At 39.8% G+C, this 24,599-nt stretch overlaps 1 long non-coding RNA gene across 3 annotated transcripts in view; it reads left to right on the top strand.

The window, feature by feature from the left end:
* The window catches only part of LOC146377407 (uncharacterized), a 62,015-nt gene that overhangs the window by 18,346 nt on the left and 19,070 nt on the right, over positions 1 to 24,599 (top strand). For all 3 annotated transcript variants that reach the window (XR_014801743.1, XR_014801742.1, XR_014801744.1), the window contains exon 3: positions 13,404 to 13,518. This is a non-coding gene — a long non-coding RNA (uncharacterized LOC146377407). The remainder of the gene's footprint in view (positions 1 to 13,403; positions 13,519 to 24,599) is intronic.

Genomic DNA, 24,599 nt, shown 5'->3' with positions numbered 1-24,599 from the left:
AAACACATTAGACTAAGAGTACTCTTAAATAACAAAGGAATAGAAAGTTATAAAGTAATGATACTTTTTTAATAATGTATTAAAATAATCGTGATCTATATAATTTCCTTTCACTTCAAAAGCAATTTGGAGATGGACTTTTTGAATTAATTGTGATTTGCGAAATTAATCTAAGATCACAATTTAACCACTGGGAAAAAATACAATTTATAAACCTGCTATATGGAAATATGTTGAGGTTTTATCCTTTTTGCAAACGTCTCTCTTTCCCTTTTATGGGTTTAAAATTGCTGTTCTTTAACTGAATTGATTGTGTACATATAAAATGTGTTGCAATTATTTTTACATTGATGAAAATTAGAAAAGAAGAAAAACAAAAGATCAATGCACATTTATTTTGCATTCAAGAAATCTGAAAATGCTTCAAAAAGTGTTCCAATTCTTTTGGCTCTGGTGGAAAAAGTGAAGTGTAAAATTTGACATTTAATAAAATAAAACAATAGATAGTAAATATTCCCGGGCGCACTCAAGATTACGATTCACTCACAAGATTAAAGCTTGCAGCTGATGAAAATATCAGAGGTGTGTGTGTGTTTATGGACACTGTATGTTTCTGTTAAATATTCTGTTTCTGCCTTCTCCTTCAGCAGTGCTTTAAAGCCACCTGACTGGAGAATTACTTCCTCTATTTCCCATTTATTTCACGTTTTAATACTCGGATAAAAGTGGTAAAAACATGAGAAATAAACACCAGTTTGTTTGTTAATTAACAACAAATTCCCAACTAAGGAACAGTTTTTGTCATAAAACTTAAAAAATGCTAATAAATACTGTGTAGTGTATCTATAAAGATTATTTGGAAGGTAAATACAACGTTGTAACTGATTTTTAAAGCACACAATAAGCAGGTTGGGTTGTGTGACAGTTGTGTGACTAACAGGAGTGTGAACGCAGGTTGTCTTGTGTTTAACAGTCACTGTTCAGTTTTGTCTTCATTTTTTTTCACTTTTTTCAAAATATTTGGTTAGGATTAGCCAGCAAACCTGCTTATTTAGATTTAAGCAAATGAGGTTTGGATTTAGATACAGTGAGTTCGGAGTGAGATTGCTCTTATGATCGCAGCGCTTCAATGGGAGTCACATGGCTACAGCCAAAGGGCTAGCGGGGTACCTCTGAGACCCCAGCAGCTTTTACTAAACAGCGGTGCTTAAAGCCCTCAGTTTTAGGACTTCGTTTTTAGTACTTAGCAAGTATATATATATATGTGTGTGTGTGTGTGTGTGTGTGTGTGTGTGTGTGTGTGTGTGTGTGTGTATGTAGTAATTGAAATGTGCTGCAGCATTTTCCAAAATTTTGGCTAAACCCTGACCTGTGTCACTCTGATGTAAGCGACTGACTGTTTTTGACTGGCTTAATATTTGCTTAGTGTTGTGTTAGATATTTTGGTGGCAGCCCCCTTTTTTACGCCCAGCTTTTCTCTTTGCTTTTTTTGAGTTTGTGTAATGACACACTCAAAAAAGTGAGAAAGGTTGACTGAGAAATGTGACTGCTGTTGGTGTTGTAGGCTTTGTAGCAGACTCAAAGAATTGCCCTCAGCCTTTAGCTCAGACAAGTTCACTGCGTAAAGTCACAAACTGAGCGATCGGAAGGTAAGTCCACAGGCCGGCTTGTTAGCTAATAATTAATGTACAGTAGCATTAATTATAGCATGCTGTTAACGAATACCTGTGATTATCAGTAAACTAATAAACTGAACTTCACATCTTGACGTGTCACTGAAAATGATCTGTTTACGTGAACTTTTTTTTGCTCATAAGCGTACTTAGTTGAGTCTTGAAAATGAGAAGCTAGCTGTCCTTTTGTGCCCTGGTCAAGTAATAAAACGTCTAGACACCAACTAACATGAATTTCCCTTAAGAATTAGTGTCATCAGTGTGGGAGACCTGCCCTGCACTCTGGGGTGCAGTTTGAAATACTGTCTTTAAATCAATGCTCACCTCTTCACTCTCCCTTTAATTGAACTTTGTTGCCTCTTGTTAAGGTCTTTAGTCTAAGAAAACAGTCCTTAACTGTAATGAAAGCAAATCAAACTTTCTTCAAACAAGTGTTTGGCTACATGTTACTATGTTGCTACAAGAAAAAAAAGAAAGAAATACGGCTCGTCTATAGCTTCTCCACCGAAATTCACTAAGCAAGGAAACTTAGAAGATTAAACAGTTAAGTAGGTAAAGCGGAAACTAAACAGCGTTTACATCCACTGGTGACTAGGGGAGATTAAAGAAGGGAAAAAAGGCAGTAGCTACAAAGAGCAAAGGCGTGTGCGAGGTGGTTTAGATAATGGCACTTTTCCTTTTTATTTTATACTGTCAACAATTGGCACTTTGGAGGGAAGTCCACGCAAACCGTCTCCATGTATCATGCTGCTCATGTTTCCAGAGCAGTGTTATTGACACAGTAAATTAGAGGAGGCACACATCAGGTAGCTGACAAATCCGAGGCATCAACAGCAAACTTATAATCGCAGCTCTATCACAGTGGGTGAGTTTCTCTCCCTTTCTCCTCTTTTTTAATGTTCACACTTCGCATTTGCCCGTGTCTCTATAAGTCCATTCAGCATTTTATTTTATGGACATCTAAAAAAGAATGCTCTGCTTTACTGCGAGCATATAAAAGCTCCTCTTACCTGAAAGCATGTTTTTTCTTTTTTTTTTTTTGGCTCCTATATATTATTTTGTGCAGTTTGTACACAAGACAACAATGTAACTCTTCTTAATCTTTTTAAAATTAAATGTGTTTATTTATGCTTTTTATAGCGTGAAAATCAATTATAAGGTATTTTACACAATTGTTGTTCCTTTATAGTTACCAGAAAAATGACTGATCATGTTTGGGAATTTCCTTCAGTTGTTTTTTTAACACAAGCTTGTATGTATTTATTATTGAGTCCTGTGGTTGGAAAACAAACAAACAAAAAAACAAAAACTGTCCTTCTTTATGACTAGTTGACTTTCCCGGGTCTTACAATAGCATTTTCCTACAGTGAAAATCCTCTTTAGTCTTTCCACTTCTATAAATTCCCCTGAAAACCTCAGCTTGGGAACGCCATGTGAAGACATCTGTTTCGGTCGTGTCTGTTTCCGTATGTGATTATTAAGTGGAATTACTGCTGTTTAATCTAATATCCCTGTACTTCTCTTATGATTTATGTGTCGTGACTGTAGCATGACACGAGGGCCTTTCATCTCACATATTCTATATAACATTTTCAAAAGCATCTGAGGGAAGAGAGACAAGTAAAGTGGAATCACTGTAAGCATGTTTGCTGTTTATTGTTTTAGCATGTTATGTAACAGCATTTAGCAGAAGCAGAATATTCTGTGGGTTTTTTTTTTTCCAGCTTCAAAAATCTAGTATGTAAAGTGTTTGGCGATGAGGAGATACCAGTGAGAGACTTGGGGGAAAAAAACACAACTTTTACTCTCTAAACGGCGTGGCATACTGCCCTGGTTACCATGGCTATGAGAAGGGTTTGAGAGCACATTAATCATGAGGATGTAGGTTTGGTTCTCTTATTCATAATAGAAGCACAGAAACTCCAGCCGTTCTTTCTGAAGCTAATTTATGATGTTTAAGACATTGGTTTGTAGATCACGTGGGATAACTCTGAGAAGTAGGAGAAGAAGGAGAGATTCCAGCAATTAGTCTGTAGCAACAGACTTTTTTGTAAGAAAAAAAGTGTCAAGATAAAGACACTTCTAAATGTTTTCCTATCAAGTAAACTTCCGACCAAATTTTTTTCATATTTAAAAGTCGTGTTGAGTTATTAGCGGATGTCAATGTGTTCCTGTGCTGGAGGTTTTATAGCTTAATGAAGATTAAACATCTTGAAAAAGTTTGGCATGAGAAGACGTGTTCATTTGCCGCAAAGGCCACATTTGGCACTCAACCAGCCAGTTCTTAATTGCTCAATCTGGAAATAGTAGATGATGCCTCATGTCATTGCACCTATACATGTCTTGATTAAATGGAGCTCTTTGTGCCCACGCATTTTACCTAGGACGGAGAGGGAGCTGATAAAAATTAGATCATGCATAAAGAAGTATCGCTCACGCTGTTGTGCCACTTTTCTGAGCGGCTATTTTTTCCCTCTTTGTCTTTGGTCAGAGACAGCAGATTGATGACGGCGTGACAGAGTGACATTGCATTCTGGGAACTCAGGACTATGGCCATAAATCCATGGCGATTCAGCTTTACAATGGCCCACTGTCTAGCCATCAGAGGGGTAGGAGGTTGTTACTGCAACACCCTAGTGAGCTGCTAGGGCACGACTATTGTGCTTCCTCGAGGAGGAAAAAAGGGGTAAAATGAAGACACCAGGGGGAAATAGGCAGGATGGTAATGAATTATGAAAAACTAATAGAATTGAAAAAAGAGGAAGGGGAGACAGAAAAACCTCTATGGTGAGTGGAAATTTCCCACACTCTTTAGACACTGTGATTCTTTTCAAGTAGATCTTTCAAATCTGAACCTCTGCTGTATTAGAAAGCAAATAAAACACATGGACAAATAAACACTCCGAGTTCTTTATTGACCTTGGACAACCAGCTGTGTTGTGAGTGCAGCTCAACTTGGCTCTCTACACCCTCCCTCAATTGTGTGTGTGCGAGCAGAACACAACTCTTGAGTATGAGTGCGTGTTTTGTTCAAACTGCATAAATGTGGTACCGTGTTCATTGAACAGCTGCCATTTTACAGTTTGTTTGGTTTTAAAAAAGTTGCAATCCTACTAATTATACCTATTAAAAAAATAATTAATGCATGCTATAGTTGCAGTAACACATTCTATTAATTGGCCTTGTAATATCGAGGACTTCACACAATTATATTTACACACAGTGGAGAGGATATGATTTAAATACTAAAGTTTTCCTGTGACAATCCTATGTAACAGTATTTTAAGGCTACAACCCATAAACAGCGTCCCAGCAAGAGTGACAAAAGACTGAAGCAGATCCAATAAAAGCTGGAAGGGAGTGTGTTGCATTATCCAAAGTAGGTGGGACACATCTGTGACTACAGCCAGAAAACATCTGAACTGCGTCTGTATCTGTCTGCTGCTGTGATCTGGGTTAACCCCCTCCCTCAAATAACACAACTGAAACTAACGCACTGTAAAGCAGTGAATTCCAAGCAAGCTGATAGCTAACCAACATCTTTTTTTCTCTTCCTGAATAAATGGGCACAATCACTGAGTGGAAAATATTTCACTCCTCTATTTGATCACCACAAAGACTCTTGGTGATTTTGGCTCAGTAATGGGAGCCATACCTCAGCTACTAGCATTCCTGGAGCGCTTTCCTTCTTCAGCGGCTTTACTGTATGTCCTTCCTCCTTCTGCGTGATCGGGCCTGCACCACTTGTCATCTCCCTGGTGGCAGCTTAGATTCTCCAATTTTTAGGTTAATTAATCAAAAATGATTTCTTTTCTCATTAGCCATGCAGTTGGTTTGCAATCTGCAAAATCGATGTTTTACAGATGTTTCCCTGGGTTTTGTTTTTCGAGACGGTGCTGATTTTTATTGGGTATAGATTTAAGAGGGTGCTGAGGGATTGTGAGTTAACTGAGCTGCACACAATCACACACACACACACACGCAGCCACAGACTCACTAAATGCATATTATAAACAGTCACAAGCCCAAACCAACACCTGCATGAATACAGGACAAAAAAACAATCGCATTCAAACTCAGCTCGGCTCGCGCTTACTTGCTTTCAGCTCCCCCAAATCTTAAGAAAATACAGTGTTGAATGTAATCTGCTCATCTAACTGATAGAAACAGCAGCTCTCTCTTTCTCCATTTTGGTTCGCCTGTATTGAGTCGATTGTTGCCAAACCCAGGGGGTTGAGCCACACACACTCTCTCGCTGGGAAGCACTCTTTAATCACGTAACAGCTTCTGGTTCTAGTTCCTGTTGGTTGTAAACAAATGTAATGTTGCATTTCCTGCAGTCTAGACATAACAACAAACCTGGCAAAACCAGAGAGAGGACTGATGGCGGTTGCTAAGGAGTGGCTGGCACAAGTCGCCAATCCAGGGTCTGTGGTCTGATGGAAGGAACACAGAGGTGAAGACAGCTGAGGTGTTGGGCATCGTCTTTGGTGTTATTTTGAGCTGTGCATCTCTGAGGAACGTCACAAGTCTTGGGTGAAAGCTTGTTCAGCGTGCTACATACATTTAACATGATTTTTTCCAGGTTTTAAAGATGTGTACAGTACTGTACTTTGTAAACATTTACCCTTTTTTTTTTACCATGTTTCCACTTATATGTTTCTGCGTATACTAGTTATAGAAACTTTCTGAGTCCTCTGTGTGCCCATTGTGCCATCTGCTATGCAGTTGTTCTGCCGTGCCTGTGTGTGTGTGTTAGTGCCTACATTTGTACTTGTGTACACCAGTCCCCACCCACCGTTCCACTCAACTACACAGGAAAAAGAAGATGAAGCAGAGGAGCAAAGGAGCCCAAAGAGAAATTATTATTGATTTAATCACATAATCAGCCGCAAACACTTCAGGCCAAGATAGCAAATCCATAATAGCCTCCCCACATAACCACCTTTACAAATTTGCCATCAAAGCCCTCCGCGCACACACCGCAAACACAGGAACCAGGGGTCACCTTCAGTCGCTGGCAAAATATTGACTTTCCTAATGCTTCTATATGTTTTTGAGTTAAGCGTTATCAATCACCGATAAGGGCTTGATGTCTCTGAAACATAACTCCTGGTTGAGGGATTACAGCATCGCTTCTCTCGTCATAATCTAAGCATATCTTTTCAGACAAAAGGCGAGGACGGTAAAATCAATTTTGTCAGAAGCAGACATTTCCCACTGTGCCTGGTCCGGCCTGTCTTTAGATAAAGTACACGAACTCTGCGGTAACCTTTGAGACATCATGAGTTGTTTTTGTAAAAGCTTTGCTGTTAGCGCCTCAAGGAAAAAGAGTTTTAATTAACACTGGGGGGAAAAAACACGTATTTTCTTTTATTTCTAATCTGATTTCCCGGTTTTACTGAAATTATCTTAAAACTCTAATGATGCATATCCTTTAAAGTACTGTAATAAATTATAAATGAGTTTTGTTGAATGAATGGATTTCACTCCTAAAGTCAAAAACAAAAGCACAAATACAAAAGCCGTTGTGTCTTTTTTTGTTTCTATTAATTGTGCATAAGGCAAAGAAAAAAAAAAACTTCTTCTAAAAAAAGTTTTGTTTGAGTCAATAAAGACCCAACAAATGATAATTTGACGTCAATAGGCTGAGCTCTGTCTTCATGAAATAAACATAAAAACACTTCCAAATTCTCCCCCGGTTTTCAGATTGTTGCCAAAAAGTAATTTAAAGCACCCAACGAGAGTGGGTTTTGTTACCTTGAGAGCAGCTGCAAGGCTGCTGTGAGGAGCTCGGGAAATCTCTCGCAGTCTTTCGACAGTCTGTGATGATGCCGATATTTGTTTTCCAGAGTATGTTTTTCAGAGCGTGTACAATAGACAGACAGCCTTGCATTGATATGGTCCAGGTCTAGGGCTGTTTATGAAACTACCTCTGAAGGTTTTGGTGCTTAATATTTCAATGAAATCTCACTGTCATTTGAAATCATGCTGCCTGATTTAGGACACAATCGAGGTACAGTAGTCAAAAAGTAGATGTAAGATACAGTAGACAAGTATTTGCTCGGATTATCGACAGTTCTACACTTATAATAACTGCGGTCTGCCTTTTTATTATTAGTATTATTATTATTATAGTAACCAAACAGCTGGATTTGTACTAAAAGAAGGAAGAAAATTTTTAACTCCAACTGCTAATACTTTACTTCTGTATGACTTAGAAAGCTATTACAGTCTATACAATAGTTTAGACTGTTTGAAATCTATTGTTAATTTCACCCTTAGCAGCTGCAAACTGTTCAGCAATCTAACTGTTTTCCACAATTACACACACGAGGGGAGGGGAGAAAAATAATAACCACAATCTTAACGTGTATTATGTATATATGTGTTACTTCAGATGGAAATGAACATTTAAAACCCTGAAATATCTGCCCCACTCTGTTGTTCGGTACACTAAGGCACACAATTTGTCTGATTTTGTGTGGAAAGCTAACAATGAATCTGATTCAGATTTCAACACTCCATCAACATCCATCTCTCCAGTGATCTATCCATTCAGTCGCCTATCCCTGTCCATCTAGCCCAGGGCTATGGAAGCCTAATTGTTTACCAAAGGGTTGCGGCTCATTTGCTCCTGGAGATTGGGCCTAATTAACACTAACTTATCTGAACACCGAGGAGCGCTGTCCACTCCACTTTAATCTAATCTGTACTCTTTCAAAAAATAATGAGATCATTTACACCTCATTAACGAGCAATGTAATGTCTGGGCATTAATCATAATGATTGCTTATCATTTCACTTTGCAATATTATCTCCTCTAATGAAACTGTTCACACAACTGCCAAGAGGGCCTTAATTGGTCGTGTGAAATCACAGAGCACCCAGCAGCTTGCCGCACCGTGTGTGAAGTTCTAATTTGCATGGGTGGGTGGGGTGTGGGGATTTGAGGGGTGGGCACGAGGGGATGGCATCACTTAAGAACACACAGAGAAATGCACACACAGGCACGGACGTGATGGAGTAAATGGAAACGTGGTGGGATCATTTAAAGTGTTATTATTGCGCGGTGCTGTATGCAGACAACAATGCAAGGAAATTTGCAAACAGTCCGATGAGGTCAAATAAAAACCTTAAACTTGATATTGTTTAGACTTTTTCCTATTTTTTAATGTTAGGTCTCAAAACTAAATATATGCTTCTGATGTTTGCTGTTCCTCTCTCTGGCATAAGATCCATGCCAGTGGTGGGTGTGATTATCCAGGCGACATGGCATCCTGACTGATCCCAGCTTTGTGCCACCACCATGAAACCCAAACAAGAAAAACACCCATCCAATATCCCCGTTTTTGCATTGTAGCCTCTTACTGTATATCCACCCAGCTGGCCATCCCCGGCAGCCCGGCCTCCTGGAGGATATTTTAATACCAGTTAGAATATATCATCCCCTCCAGTGTGTGCGCAGACCACCTAAAGAGGCCACGCTTGACTGGAAGGAGGAGAGCACTGCGCTCCTCGGTGCCCCGGCTCCCTAGGCTTAGGAGGGCTTAGGTGCGGATGTCATTAACTCTTTCTCCCTGGTCAGAATGGCTAGCTGCTAATTGTGGCCCCTGGTCTGTGAGCTGAGCTTGTGTAGCTAAGGAGAAAAGGCTTGCCGTAAATTGAAATCTGAGCAGCGTGTCTGAGAATCGGGGTGACTTCCATCCCGTGCAGTTTTAAGACACAGTCATAATTCCTTATGGGCTAATTTTATCATCCATAGAAACATTTTTTTTTCTGTTCACTGCACCAAAATCTGTCACCCTTTTCATATTTTATTACACCGGATCACAATTCCAAGTAGCCAGTGACCACAGTCATTGACTTCGAGTCTGCCAGTCTTACTAAAAAGCCTAGACTGAAGTCAGGTTGGACATTTCTTGTTATGTTAGATTTGGTAGCTTAAACTTTTTTCTTACTTTTTACTTTTTTTAAAACCAGTAGGCATTTTTTTTTTTAACTTTGTTGGAACTGGTACTTGTTGATACATGCAGCATTCATGGATTGCACTATCATGACAGGCTGACTCTCCTCAGTAAATCCAGCCACAATTTCTGATTGTTAGAATAGAACTGTGCACGCTGTGTGTCTGCTGTTCACTGAGCTTTACAGAAACTAGCTTAAATGACAACTTTACCACGAGCAAATTAACACAACAAAACACCTTTAAGCACAATTCACTGGGTTACACACTGAACTTAGAAGATAGTATCAAAGTATCGATCCTATTGTGATAGTATCGATCCGATACCAATACCAGCATTTGTATCGGTACTATCAATATCTGGATCGATCCACCTACCTCTACTGGGCAGGTGAGAGTACTCTTTTTCAGATGCCAACTGATGAATCCAGATGAAGCTTCAGTAGTTTGTTTAGTCATTTGCTCGTCTTTGATAAAAACACTAATGCTAATTCTGTTTTTTTTATATATATAAATGGTACCTTTTGTTTCATTTCACTTATATTTTTTGTAATGAAATAAGGCCTCTGGTATCTTAGTCCCAACATGTAATTGGTAATCATGCAGAACTTTAAGGTTCATTGTAAGATTAATTGTAATGCTGAGGACATAATGGACCCAGTTAACATGCAGCTGGCATGCAGATTCAAAAGTGTCCAGGATGAAGTCAGGTCCAAACACTCAGGAGGCCAGCACAAGTGTAAGGTGTCAGAAAAGTGGTCCAGAGATTAGTTTCATGTACCACAGTTCTGCCTCTCAGTGTACTTCCCTCCTACTATCAATCCTCCCTATCGTTGCCCCTCGTCTCCTCCGCTGTTCATCAGTCTGAAGCTAACTGTCAGCTCTTCTCCAGCTTATTAAAGGCTCTGGTTAACATCCGCTGTATGGCGGAGTCAAACGCCTGGGCTGGTATAACCACGTGCTGATATGATTTATTCTCTCCCCGAGGAGCCTTCTAATGAACAGAGATGTATGCTCAGCAGCCCCGTACATGTAACCTCCGTGTGCTCAGAGGACGGCTGCGCTGTAATATGATAAGTACCATGTCGATAGCCTGTATGATATGCTAATCATACTAAAACACGGTGCCTCAGGCTCTCCCCGTGTTTATTTATGAAGGCTTGACCTGAGGGAGAGCAATAATCGGCTTTTCTCTGAACTCTCTAACCCTGGGAGCCAAGGGAACCGCCAATCACACACATCTGAGTCCTATAATTCCCTCACCTCTCTCTCGCGCTCTCTCGCTTTCTCTCACTCTCTCCTGTCCTTCTGTTTCCCCCTCAGCGCAAGCTGAAATGGTAGATTTATGCAAACGGCACCGAGTGTGCATTTTCCTGCCCACATTTGTCGAGGGCCACATGTCAAAGGCTCAAATCATTAAACTAATTATTAATTGGGACTGACGTAAAAATGCTGTCACCAGCCTCACCGACTTGACCGTGTTCTCAGCTCAAATATAACACATTGATTTGATGTGGCAAACATTTAGTCAAGACATCGCCACTCCTCTGATGCAGACTACATTGTAAGTATTGCACAAATATACAATTTCTTTTTGTAAACAACATTTGGTGAAAGTAGAAGAAATATAGCCAAACTGATATTTTATGATGACATGTGATATAAGTGTTTGCACGGCCTTATTAGATTTGCTTTAGTAAAACCCAAACGTGAATATTCACATCGAATCAGTGTCGAACTTTTCGACACTTCGGTACCCCTTCGCTTCAGCTTTCCGTGCCTTTGACTTTGACTGCCTGCGTCTCGCTATGGATTGTCTTCTCATGAGTACAGCTCTCCCGTCACTGCAAACATGAGGCTGTGCAAATATTTTGAGGGAGAAGACAGGCTGGTTTGAATGGCTAGTGGATACACAGCGTGGAGTGGATATTGCTAACAGTGTGATTTCCTCATGCATTACCATTTTATTTATTTATTTATTTTTTTTTTTGAGGGGTGACCACAAATGACGTTGAGTGTTCAATAAGCCTATTTTTCATAAAGTCTTAGTCGCAACGTATTAAAAATAAGTAGAAATGTGTCTTGGGGTAGGGTGTAAATCAGCGCTCGGGCCTTGCATCTGTGAGCTAGGAAACAAAGGTTTGTTTGTGTGCCTCAATCACTCTTGCTCATGAAAGCAGACACTTACTTGAAAAAAAAAATCCTTCTCCTTTTCTTTTTTTCAGGGAAACACTCTAAACCAACATCCTGGGTATAAATTTGCAAAACGCAATACAGGCCTGATTGTGTGTTGAGTGGATGTGGGGTGCATACGAATAGACCCTGTACCCCTGCCTCTCTCCTCCTCCAAACAGTCCCCCCCCACCACCACCACCACCTTCCCCCTCACCTCTTTCTGTTCTCATGCAGCCAAGTAATGTACAACAAAAAAAGCACAGCTGAAAGTTGTTTTTTTTTAATTTCCCCTTTGTTTTCTCGTAACAATTTTGAATTCAGAGTTCTTGTTTGTGTTTTAACCAATCGGCATAAACCAGAAGCAGCAGGTGTTTGCAGAAGTAAAATAATAATGATGATTTTCAAAGGTTCATAAGCAAAAATGTAGTTAATATATAGTTGTACGACAGATCACAGCACTGAAAACACTACTTCAGAAATAAAAGAAATTCTCAGCTGCTGCGTGGCAATATTGGAGTTTCCAACTTTTTGAGCTCACACTGTTCACGCTTCCAACTTCAAATGTAGCAGCCGTCATCGCGCCATGTCTTTGGCATTTATAAGACAGGAGAATAACTTTAAATGTGCACTCTACAGTATCATAGCGATGACCGAGTCTGGGAGAATCTGAATGCAAACTCTGGGAACAAGTGAAGCTTTGGCACTGTCACCAGGTCAGCTCAAAACCCCCTCTAAGCCCAGCCCCTCAGCACCAGGTGTTCCCTTGCATTCAAATGATACTCTTATTCATAGACTGTCCCAACTGGAGTATTAAAAACTCAAAATTTGCAACTGAATGCTGATATAATCCTGGAAATATATGTCTCCATTAAAAAGTAGCCCATTTGAAGGAACAAGGCGGTCTTTGTGTGGGGCTTTATGTATATTTATCAAGGCGCTAAAAGGGAACCAGAGGTGGGGGTTAAGGAGAAGGGGATAGGGAGTAGCAGGGCAGACTTTCCAACTGTTTACATGTTAATTTCAAACTTAACAGCCCTTGTCCTGGAACTATTTATACACTGAATGCAAATTAATTTCGTCTCCCTCTGTTATCGTCCTTTCCCCCCCTTTTTTTTTTAGCAAACACTTGACTGTTGATGGAAAAATGCTAATTAATGGGTGCTTGGAAAGTTGGACTAACTGTGCCCCTGGATTTGAATGACAGGTTGCATTTTGTTAATATGAATGCTGGACTGCGACTCAGTTCCATTTTCGGGTTTAGCTACATCAGGTGTCAATAATGACCTTCGTCCTGAAGGATTTTTGCATAGTGTTACGCTTTTATTGGTGGCACTTTTTTTGATTCAGGATGTTGACTCACCAAAATATGCAAATGTTGAGAAAGAAAGCTGCCTGCCTGGATGTTGTGTTAAAGCAAAGTTTAATAGAAAAGTGCTACCTACAAGATATTTTTTCAAACCACTTGTTTCATTTTCAGTATTATTTTTCACTGTAATGTAACATAAAGCTGTCTTTATTATTACTTTCTTATTATTAAATTGTGAATATTATGCTCCAAAATAAAGTTTCCATTTTGCTTTACCCCACAGGTGTGTGGCATGTGGAAAAGTGTGCAGACACGATCAGCACGTGACTTATCCTATAAACGCTCTTGAACAATTGCCTTGCTAATCACATTATGGATACAGTAAGCTCAACAAATTGGTAAGTACACTTGCCTACATCTTTGGGGTGCTCTCAAGCAGATGAAGCTACTGCAGATTTGAAACTGCTGAATCAGTGTAGCACCATTGTCATAGCAGTTTACTGGTTCTGCTGTTCATTTTTGGTTGATTCTTTGAAAGTAGCTGCCGAATAACTGAGAGTGTCATCTCTCTGCCGATGACGCTTAACTATAGGTAACTAAAGGTTTTCACCTACCTGTAAGCAGAATGTCATAATATATCATTTTGGCTGTTTGCTGAATACTGGAGATATAAATATTCCCACAGATCTGCAAATCTTATTTGCATTTAAGCAGAACCACAAATATTTCAGCTGTTCATCTTGAATCAAAATGGCTTAGTCCCTAGAGTCCAACCAACAAGCAACCTCCTGGCAAGCTCAGTTCACTGACAGGTTGGCAAATGGTGTCTGGACTTTGCTAGCCTTTACTGGACTTTGCTAGCTCTTACAAGGTGAAATTGGTCACAAAGAGCGTAGCTACCCCCAAAAACCTCCAAAAATCTATGATTTATTTGGTTGCAGATTGGCATGGTCATTCGCAATTTGCATGTAAGACAATGAATTTCCTCTAAACCTTAACCATCTAATCTCCAAGCTGTACAGAAATTTGAAGAAGGGTAATGCCAAGTGGAAGTGGAGAACATTCACTTTCAAAGTAAAAGTTGTGCCTTATTGATGCAATATTTTATCGCAACAGTAAGGTGCAACATTTATTTTTAAAGCAAATATTCTCCATTTCCTCTCTGCCTAGCACTTTTCACTACCCCTTGGCAAATAGTTTATTAGTGTTTGCAGACAAGTTGGCCTCCTCCATGAAAACTGGTGGCAACCACAGCAACCTGCTAGTGACCAAAACAATCCCAAGGAGGTTTTAATGCTGCACCATTTATCTCTTTGCAACCAATTTCATACTGGCAACTGCCAGCCACCTCCAGCAATCACTCATCAACTAGTTGTAATAAACTCTTTTCCTTCAAGACCAGTAACCCATCTGGTAACTACAGGTCACCTGAATGGGGCTTTAGCAATTGATTTCATAGCGACTGCCAACAACCTCCAGCAGCTACCCACACCTGGTTGGGGAAGACATATTTTCCCCCCACAAACAGTGTTTGCCACATTTGCTGACTGGACTCTAGGCCTGTGTGACTGGCCCTTAACGACTTAACGAGTCAAACCTTGTTGGCATTTTAATATTTATTGAATTGAAGTTTTTCTAGATGCTAGTTACAACCCGTTATGCCTCAAAAACAAAGTTTTAAAAAGCTTTTTCGATTTCATGGAAGTTATATTTCTACCACTATCTTTGCTGTTGCAATGGAGTCTTGAGTGCCAAATCTATCTCTTATAATGTCTGGAATATACTGTTGTATTGAAGAGAGCAGTGTCATTAAAATCATTTGGTTTAAAACCGAAATAAAACAAAGAACAAAGGAAGAAAGACTTAGAGACCGAGAGAAAGAGAAGTTGATATGAAATGTGGTCAGCTGAACTGCCATGGCAACTGGTCAAGAGTCCACAGAGAAGGAATGTGTCTAATGAAATGTAACAATACCATCCCCCCCGCTCCCCCTCCTCGCTGCCCTCCCTCTCTCTGAGCGAATGACTGAGTATGTTTTATGGTTGGAGTGCACAGGCTCGACTGCCGCTTTGTTTAGACGGGTTTCAGATGTTTGGCTCATTGTGTTTAGGTTGTGCTGATTGTTTTTTAGGCACATTTGAGTGAATAAACAAATGTCATCACTTCAGCGCCATTCTTCAAGAGCTTTTTATGTCAGTGTCAGTAAGTGATAAAACATCTTTTCACGAGCGCATATTTTCGTCCTTCGTCCTCACTTGATATTTTTTTTTTTGTTTGCTTGATACGCGGGAAATGACAAGGTCTCTTAGAGTGAATAGGATATCAATTAATTATACAGTCGTCAGAGTCAAAAACCAAAGTGCAATACTTTAAGGGTATAGAAATTTGGATGAAGGGAAAAAGTTGTAAGAGCAGTTGAGGGCTTCTTGTAATTACAATATAAATAGTAAAAAAAAAAAAAAGGCCTATTACTGAAAGCACCCAAGTTTGAAAATAAACCAATGAAAAGAGATCAGTTACTAAAGTACTATATGTTGAAATCACTCAGTTATAACATGAATGTCTAAACCTAAACATGTTGGAAAATTCATAGCAGATGCTGACTGGTTTAGCTGGTCTCTCCTCATAAACCATGCATAAATCAACCATCACTGCCGCCTCTTTCTTTCTGTCTGATTATGATGCTAATATCACCACTCTAAACAAAGAAACAAGCCCAGTGACAGAAATGAGAGACATAACGCTTTTGTTTACAAAAGAGGGAAAGTATAGAGGTATTATGCGGACTACAAGACTGTGGGGCAGAGGGTGATGTCTACAGAGAGGTTGGATCGGCCTGCTAACGTGATCACCTGAATTATGCACAAACCATTGTGTCCAAATATCATAAACTGAAGCACGAACATCCCACCCCTCCCTCAAACACGGGTCGAAATTATTATTTATGTGGCTTCAGAGCTGCAGAGAGACAATTAGTCATATTCGTATGCTGAAATTAATTGAGAGAGATGCGGGAGATAAAGACAGAGAACAAAGACAGCTTTTTGTCACTTCTTTCTATCTGACAGGGATAATTAGATATATGAAATTGAAATTCCTCACTGGGGGGTCCTATTGACAACACTGTTTTCTGTTTCGCTCTTATCCCCTGTTTCTTTTGTGCTCCTGTTTATGCTAATTTGGACCCAGTGTTTTTCCCTGACCGCTAAAAGCTGCATCCTCCCCAGCCTTCAGATTCAATTCATGTAGAGCAGAGAGTAGCCTGTCAGCTATTCACAGCCCTTTACCTGTAACACAAGGACTCGGGGAATCAGTTTCTAATCAGCAGAATTTAGATAGCTGATATATACATGTGTACGTGTCACACTGCGTGGAGCTGCAACAGTATTAATTAAATGAATTAAATATAAAAAAAGATTTTATTTTATTGGATATGTGTTATTATAATATTTCAATTCATCTTTTTTAAATTCAACTTTAATTTTATGTCTCATTTTATTTTATATTATTGTTTCCTTGGTTTGGAGTTGTCACCACCCGATAAATTACAAGTCACATGCTTTGTGACACCAGAGATATTTAACTCCAAGTTCTATAACTTCCAGTTTTCTAGGGGGCGCTCATGAGATATAAGTGAATGGAGCTTGTTTTGTTGTAATTAGGGGTGGGTGTCTCAAAGGTATATCAAGAAATTTCAATAAAATTTGCAATAATATTATTTCTGATGAAACAGGAAAAAAAATACTGAATAAGGTTTTATTGATGCGTGCGGGCAGCAGCATTTATAAGGGTGAGTAAATGCAGGGCATTTCCATCCTTCTTTTCCAATGAGCTGCTGTCAGTGATGACACACAGCCTAATTCAAAGTGTGATTCTATTGAAACAAGGTGCCAGCAGCAGAAGCAGCAGCATTATAATGCAATTGTAGTGACACAGCAATATATCCAGTGACACCGCATAAGTCAGATGTAAGCACAAACGTAGCCTAGGTAATCTTTTTGGGGGGATTTTTAAATAAAAGTAGATGATAACACTTTAAATTTGTAGTTTCACGGTATAAAGTAGCTTAACCTTGTGAGGAGCCTGCACAGTATGTTTTGTCTGGGATGTTGCATCTTGGGTCAAGCCCCTGCTTGTCTCTACCTTGTCTGATAACCAGCTGCTTCTTTTACACTGATGTAAGCTACTGCCCTGTTATAACAAGGCTTCTCACATTTTTTGTAGTTATCTTTTGATAATGGATGCCATTGAGGGAGGCTGTCCTTTCGTATATACGTAAATGGATATTCAGTATAAAAGTGCTAGCAACAATGTTAGCATTTATGAGACTAAATAGATTAAATCAGTTTAACTGTAAGATAACAGATAACACAATGATTTAAAAATGACACTGACACACTTACAGTCACTCCTTTTGTAAAAAATAGTGTAATATAAAATATTTTTGTTTAGAGGGAGCTAAACAAGTTACCTTTGACTGCTAGCTGTTTCAGTAGCTAGCCATTGTTAGCAGGCACCAGTGTATGCTTTTGAACTTCAGCATTATCTTTTATTCTGTTAAACCATTTGCAAAAAAAACCCCAGATAAATCTAATATAACAAATTAACTGCTGCCTTTACACAGTAAGTTAATAATTCACACTCACAAACTGTATTAGCTACATTGGCCAACCACTTAAAGATTGAGAAGTAGAGCGAACAAGCTTGTTGAATAACTTGCTTAAAATTTTATGATTTCATCTATATTATACTTTACCTGCTAGGTTGCCTATTTTCTAATGCCCCACATAATGACTTGAACATAAGTACCTTTGTGCATTTTCTGCAGTTCAGTCCTTTGGTTAGCATAATGTGAACCACCCTCACAGTATCAGAGAGGAACATCTGATAAAAGAACATTGTGGTTTTAGTGGAATTATGGGTTATGTCACCTTTCACCGCAAAACTAGAAGGGGCCTCTCAATAGTTTTCCTCTCACATGAGAAACAACCACTGTCATGTTTCTCACAAGTGAAGGAAACTGCTAAATGCCACAAAAAAGACCCACATAAAAATGGATTAAGCTGACAGCATGAATTTAAAGTGTTCTTGAAATGAAAGAAATTGTATGATGTACTGTATGTATGTATCTACCCTTTTTTAAAATTTGTTGTCTGGTTTTGTGCTTATTTACTTATTTATTCTTTTATTGAGAATGTTTTTTTGAGAAGGTTGGTACTTCAGCTACACTTCTGCTTTTATTATTGCACATGTCTGCCCTGGTTTCATTTTTAAGCATAAAGATCTCATTCCCAGAAAGGACCTAAGAAGCGCACAGACACTTAAGATTTTTCATGATAGATTCTCCATGTAATTCAAATATTTTGTAGTGTTTAAGCAATTAAAACTCAAAATTCAAGTGACGTTAGACTATTGCTTTTAATTTCCCCATTGTCCCACATGTCCCTTTCTTTTCAAAATGATTGTCTTAGAGATTTATATAAAAATTATATACTTACCTGATACTGATCACTTGCTGACCTCTTGCCGATCTTTTTTTCCTGCTCTAACCATACATTAAAATACTGGCCTGCCATTATGGATTGTGTAAGACCAGAAAAAGAAAAAAAAAAAGAGGATGGTGCATGGTTGTTAGAAGGGAAAGGAAGGCAGGATGGAGATATGAATTGAACCGGAAAGAGCCTTGTGTCTAATGCTTGCCACATTCGCTCTCGAATGAAGGTCTAATTACCCATCGGTATTTGGTGCCAGCGTTCCCAGGTCCCAGCAGCCCCTGGCCCTATGCAGGCACTGAGCGTCCAAAGCCAGCTGCCTTCCAAACACTTGCAGGTAAACAGGCCGGGCTAATAGTCCTACCACAAGGGAGCCAGATGAAAGAGCAGGAAACTGCTGCCAGAAGCCCTGAAAGGATTTATGTAAAGACGTAAAGACAGGAGATGCAGGGATGTAGTAGCAGCTAACCCTATCTAAACCTACCTATCTGTTTGCTTAGATGATTCTTTATGACTCAAATCGCAGGCCTAGCATAGAGGTAAAATTATTATAAAGATAACATAAACATTATAAAGGCGTGTTCAGACAAACATATGTAAATGCTTTGTGTATACAGTGTATCTATCATGCTGGCAGTTATTGCTTTGTGAAGGTCACAGTGTAGACTTGCTGTAGTGTGGAAAGAGAGTGCAATTTTGATGAGCTTTACTGAAAGAGGATTTTTGAAGGGGTGAAGGTAAAGAATTACTTGAGGATGTGGAATTATAGATCTGTAGAAGAAAGTAAAAGGCAAAAGCAGCAGAGACTTTTGCTGACTCTAAGTCTTGCTGGTTCACTTGCATGCAAAGCTACGACAGTCTGATGTGTCACATATGTTCACTCTGAATAACCGCATGTGCAGATGTGAATGTGTTTGTCAGGGATCATATCCATTTTCTTTTGTAGTGTAAACACAGTAGCAATATCTCCTGCTGCCAGTTTAAAAGTGTAATATCTGTGAGCTGAGGAAAAGTGAGCAGTCCTCTGTGTTGGATACGGTTTTCATGAAAGAGCCAGCCAGGGTGGGACGGGAACATCGCCAATCATGACTACTCCAGATCCATCCTGAGGAACAGGAATTCCCACAAGCTGGATAAACATGCACTTTGGTCGAGGGAGCTGGGTGCTTGATAGTCGCTCTCTCATCTTTGAACACAGACATTCTCTAGATATTGATTTATTTTCAGAGCCAAAATAAAATACGGTGAGTTGTTCTGTTTTTTTTGTTTTTTTTCAAGTGAGAGAGGAAAAGAGATGATTAATGGAGTCCAAAATTTTACAGCCTTTAGCATTACTTGAGGTTTTATTTCCTAGATGGCATGTGCCACTGTCTGATGGCTTGGGAAGGACAGAAATAATATGGCTGCCACATGTGAGAGGACAACATGCTACTGCGGTTGTCCAGAGAATGTAAACTGTGTTTATCCTAATGGATTCCGACAGAAGCAATAATGGACACCGGGGCTAACTCGACTGACCACACATTTGAATTTTGTTTCCCTTCTGGGAATTTGTGTGTTTTTGTTCGACTTGAGGGTGTAATTTTTTGTGTCTGGCACAAATGGCGTTGACTATATTTCTCTCAGTATTTGAATATATAGTGTGTGTACTTTTGCGGTTGTCGCTTACATACACACACGGGCATTTGTGTTTTCATAAGTGATTACTGTGAATCAACTCTTTGTGCGTGGCTCAAGTCATAAAACAAGAGAGAAAGAACATCGTTATGGTAGTGGGGCACCTCACTAAAACGCTCCAGTGACAGAAAATGAAAAGCTGTAATTCCTCCTGTGAAGTGAAGTCTGACTTGTCAGAGTAAAGCACTTCCTATCCTTTTGTTCAGATCTCAAAGGGAATTATAGAGGAGAGCGTTAGATATGGCTGTTAATAAGACCAGCGAGCCCTGACCAGATGAATGTCTGAGTGATTTAGACCATGACAGTTGTATTAAACTAATGAAACTAGATTAGTTTAACCTGGAGACTCATATGTTCACAGAAAACATGAGAGAAAAATAACATATATTGAACCTTTTATGGACAAGTCAATCAATTAAGCACTTACAGAGAGTAAGTACAGTCACCAAAAAAAAAAAAACCTCACACAAATCTACATATTTGTTTCCGTCATCGTCATGATGAAGGAAGCACTTTTTTTTTTTCCAGAAGTGATGCAATCAGCTCTCATATTGATAAGTAAAGAAGAAGCAGAGGGTTGGGGCTGGGTTAGGTGGGGAGGAGGTGCTTGGAGATCAATGGGCTAATAAAACAAATCGATGGAATGAAACCACAGAAAAAAGTGAAGTCATTAATTTGCAGAGACAGGATGGTCCCACCAACCACATGCATTGATTAGAAATGAGGTCTGTGGAGAACCTTCAGGGGGTATCATATTAGGGAAGGGAAACAATGGCCCAGGTGGAGTGGTGGTGGTGGAGGTGGTGGCGAGGGGGGAGATGCTTTCCTCCTAGGGTTTGCTGCTGAACTGCTGCAGGAGAATAGGTTAAATGGCAGATCAATGGCGTCTTCAGGGTAACTCCAAGAAAACATTGGTTCTGTATATGCTCTCCAATGTACTGTCAACACATTATCGTGACACCTCCCTTTTAAAAAAAAAAGTGTACTCAAGCATGATTATGAAATTCAATACATCATATAGTACAAAGAGATCTGCAAATAAGGTCAGAGGTGAGAGCTAATGTACCATTTTTATCAATATTGTTATTGTTAATCATGATTTGTCATCAATAATATTGGACTGAGTTATATACACTGCAGCCTGTTCCACGGCACTGTGAGAGCAGTGGAGCTTGCATGATCTGCAGTGTAGAAAAGGACTGCTTCAATACTGGGAGTGGTACTCTCTCCATATTGTGACTGTGTGAGTGCGTAGGTTGCAACAAATGCTACAGCTCAGCCCAGTCTCTTTGCGAACTATTAAGTTTGTCCAAATTCTGGCCTCACCACCAGTCCTTTTTTGGGTTGTTTTTTTTTTTTTTTTTTTTTTGAAATTCAGAGAAACCCTTGACGCTTTCCATTGGTCAGGGTTCATGCAGACACAGCATAGCTTTTCTGAAGCCGTTTGGCTGAACGAGAGAAAAGAAAAGCAGGTGATGTGAGATTGACGACTTAAATACTTCATCAATCAATGCTGCAGCCAATGTGTTGTTTGGTGATTGGTGGAGAATTCAGGCAATCCATCTTTCCTACCAGCAACTGACATTCAAGATTCTCCTCAGGTTCTCCATGTATTGCCTTTATTTCTTTATTTCCAGGGTTAACCTAGGCTGCAGAATATGTGTGTTTGTGCGTGTTGAGGTGGAGGGGGTCCGCGCTCTCCTTTCATCTGTTATTAGAGTCTGTTAGACATGTATGCTGCAGCAAAATCTGGCACCCACACACACACACGCAGGAGTACAACACTCAAGTCAGCTCATGAGCAGCCCTCCCATGCTAACGAGATCGTTTCACAGAAATTTGAAGGCATTAGTGTAATTACTGTAATTATATTTAAATGAGATTATACGCAAGACGACGGGCAACATCATCTTTGAAAATGTGTTTTAAATCGCGTGTCGTCTGGTCGATTTTTCCTTGCAGGAAATTAGCTGAATCGCTTCATATTTGAGTTTTGAACAGTTCACAAAATTCAGAGCGCAAATGCTAATCTGGTGCAAAAAACGGCGCCGGAATGTTCACGTGTGGAAAAGAAAGAGAAGATATACTGTCTCACAAAAATTGCAGGTTTATATTTTTTATTGTGGATAAACCATTTTCTAAAACGAGTGTTTTAGACTCAAAACGTGTCAAATCAAAGCTGATAATGTAAGAATTCCTCCTGCCACCCACCCCCTGGATTTCTGCACCTTTAAACCTTACAGTTTATTTCCTGACACATTATTCTTTCTTTTTTTCATCTCACTGTCTTCCCCCAGTGTGGCCATAGTAATACTGAAGCCCCTGGGTTTTGCTTAATTAAAATACATCCTTTTTCTTTTCCCCTCGGAGTCCAGCGATAGAATAACTATGCAACAGGGTTAGCTGTATTTAGCTCCTTGAGGAGTTACCCAGTGTTGTGTCAGGCAGCCACTCACAGCTAAATCAACAACAGAGAGCGAGGGAAAGAGAGAGAGAGGGTATAGTATAGGAAAAAACAGGGGGGTACTGGAGGGCTCCCACATCGTGTAAACGCCTAGCTTTTCACACTGAGCGGCATTTTCATGCTAAGCTCCCAGCTTGAACTGAAATCCTCTCACTTATCCTCAAATCCGAGATGAAATACTGTCAGATGTACTGTGATCCAGGGAATTTAGTAGGAGACTGACAGGCCGGGTGGAGAGACATATGAGTGACTGATACCGAGAGGCACAAGTGCACTTGTCCGTGTGGAGGAGGAGCAGGGAGAGAGGGGCGACGACTGTGAGGAGATTTTTATCCGATGATTTGTCAGGGGCACAAAGAGTGACTCGTGTCAGTTAGGTGACTAGTAACAAAAAAAAACAAAGTAGCACATTGTCACATGATCCAATCATTTTGCGCTACATACTTTGTTAATGTATAATGTATTATTTTATACTGAAATTTAAATGATTTCTTTTCTTTTTTTCCCCAAAAAATGTCTGTATTTGATTTGTGAAAGTGTGCTGTACACGGAAACACTTTTCTCACGCTAGTATTGCTCTCATTCGTCAGTCGGATGCTTTATGTGGGGTATTGGGGCTGATATTTGGAGGGTGTGTACATCCCTCATCTCTGAATAGCTCTAAGGCACAAGCAGGAAATGGAGTCCTGGCATTTTGTTTTGCATCAGTGCTCCTCTTTATTAGAGAGGAACAGAATCGACATAGAATTATAATTGGAAAATTGTAAGCTTGCTTTCATTACAATTAGCCAGATCACAGGATGCAATAAACCAATTATTTTACTTAAAAGCAAGTTTCCTCATCACTCTGCAGTGCGTCGCAGGATGTGTAACCTCATACCACATGGACGTGCCAGTGAAACAGCAAACTCTCTGTCTCCTACTCTGTCGCTCCCCGCTTACATGTAAACACCAGCATGCTTGAGTGTGTTCAGACAGCTGAACATACACTGACATATGAACGCCATTTAGCGGCACCACACGGGCGCGCAAACACACACACACACCTCAACAACATACAAATAATTGAGTAAGATTTGCTGGTACATTAAGTTTAATGTGTTTGACATTTGGCGGGAGGAAATGGTGGGCCCAAAGTGGAGTAGCCGGGTCTTTCTTCAATCAGGGCACTGCAGGGCTTCATTTTACAACCCCGACGCAAACCCAGACCCGTCAAAGCTAATTAGCGCCGTTGCAAATGGATACAGGTCATGGCTCTCAGCGGATTGGTCCACAGAAGGGTCGCCAAAGGTCAAACCTCCAGTATGGAATGATATAAACAATCATCTATAGGCCACAAACCAATCAATCCCTTTTAACACTATCCACTTCCTGGTCGGCTGCTCTCAGATGTCAGAGGTCAGTGTACAAAAAGACAACTGAGCCAGTGGGTTTGGGAGTGGGAAGCATATCCAACTTATTATCTATTTATTTCTATTTTTACCAGCAAAATATCAAATGCATTTAAATCTGTTCTCTGATAGCTTCTGTTATGTTTGTATATGTGCATGCCCATTCATTTATTATTTTCCACTGCCTGCATGACAAAGCTTTAGATCTTGGAGAGGCAAATCCTGTATATTTAGTTAGTCTTTCATGAACTCTATACTACATAAAAAGCAATAAGAGTGGCGTGAATAAAAAAATGATCTAAAACCATCTTCTTTCTTTGCAGCTAAAGCACACTGTGTGTGTGTTTTCATGCACACTGAATAAAGCCACTTCAACATCAACATGAAGTTCCGCAATTAGCCGGGCAGAGAAAAAAAGGACAGAAAGACAGCGAGAAAGGAAGAGAGGAGGGGTG

Source organism: Perissodus microlepis, chromosome 11, assembly GCF_051167445.1.
Source record: "Perissodus microlepis isolate ML-2025 ecotype Zambia chromosome 11, ASM5116744v1, whole genome shotgun sequence".
Classification (NCBI taxonomy): domain Eukaryota; kingdom Metazoa; phylum Chordata; class Actinopteri; order Cichliformes; family Cichlidae; genus Perissodus; species Perissodus microlepis.
This window is presented reverse-complemented; position numbering and strand designations above follow the sequence as displayed.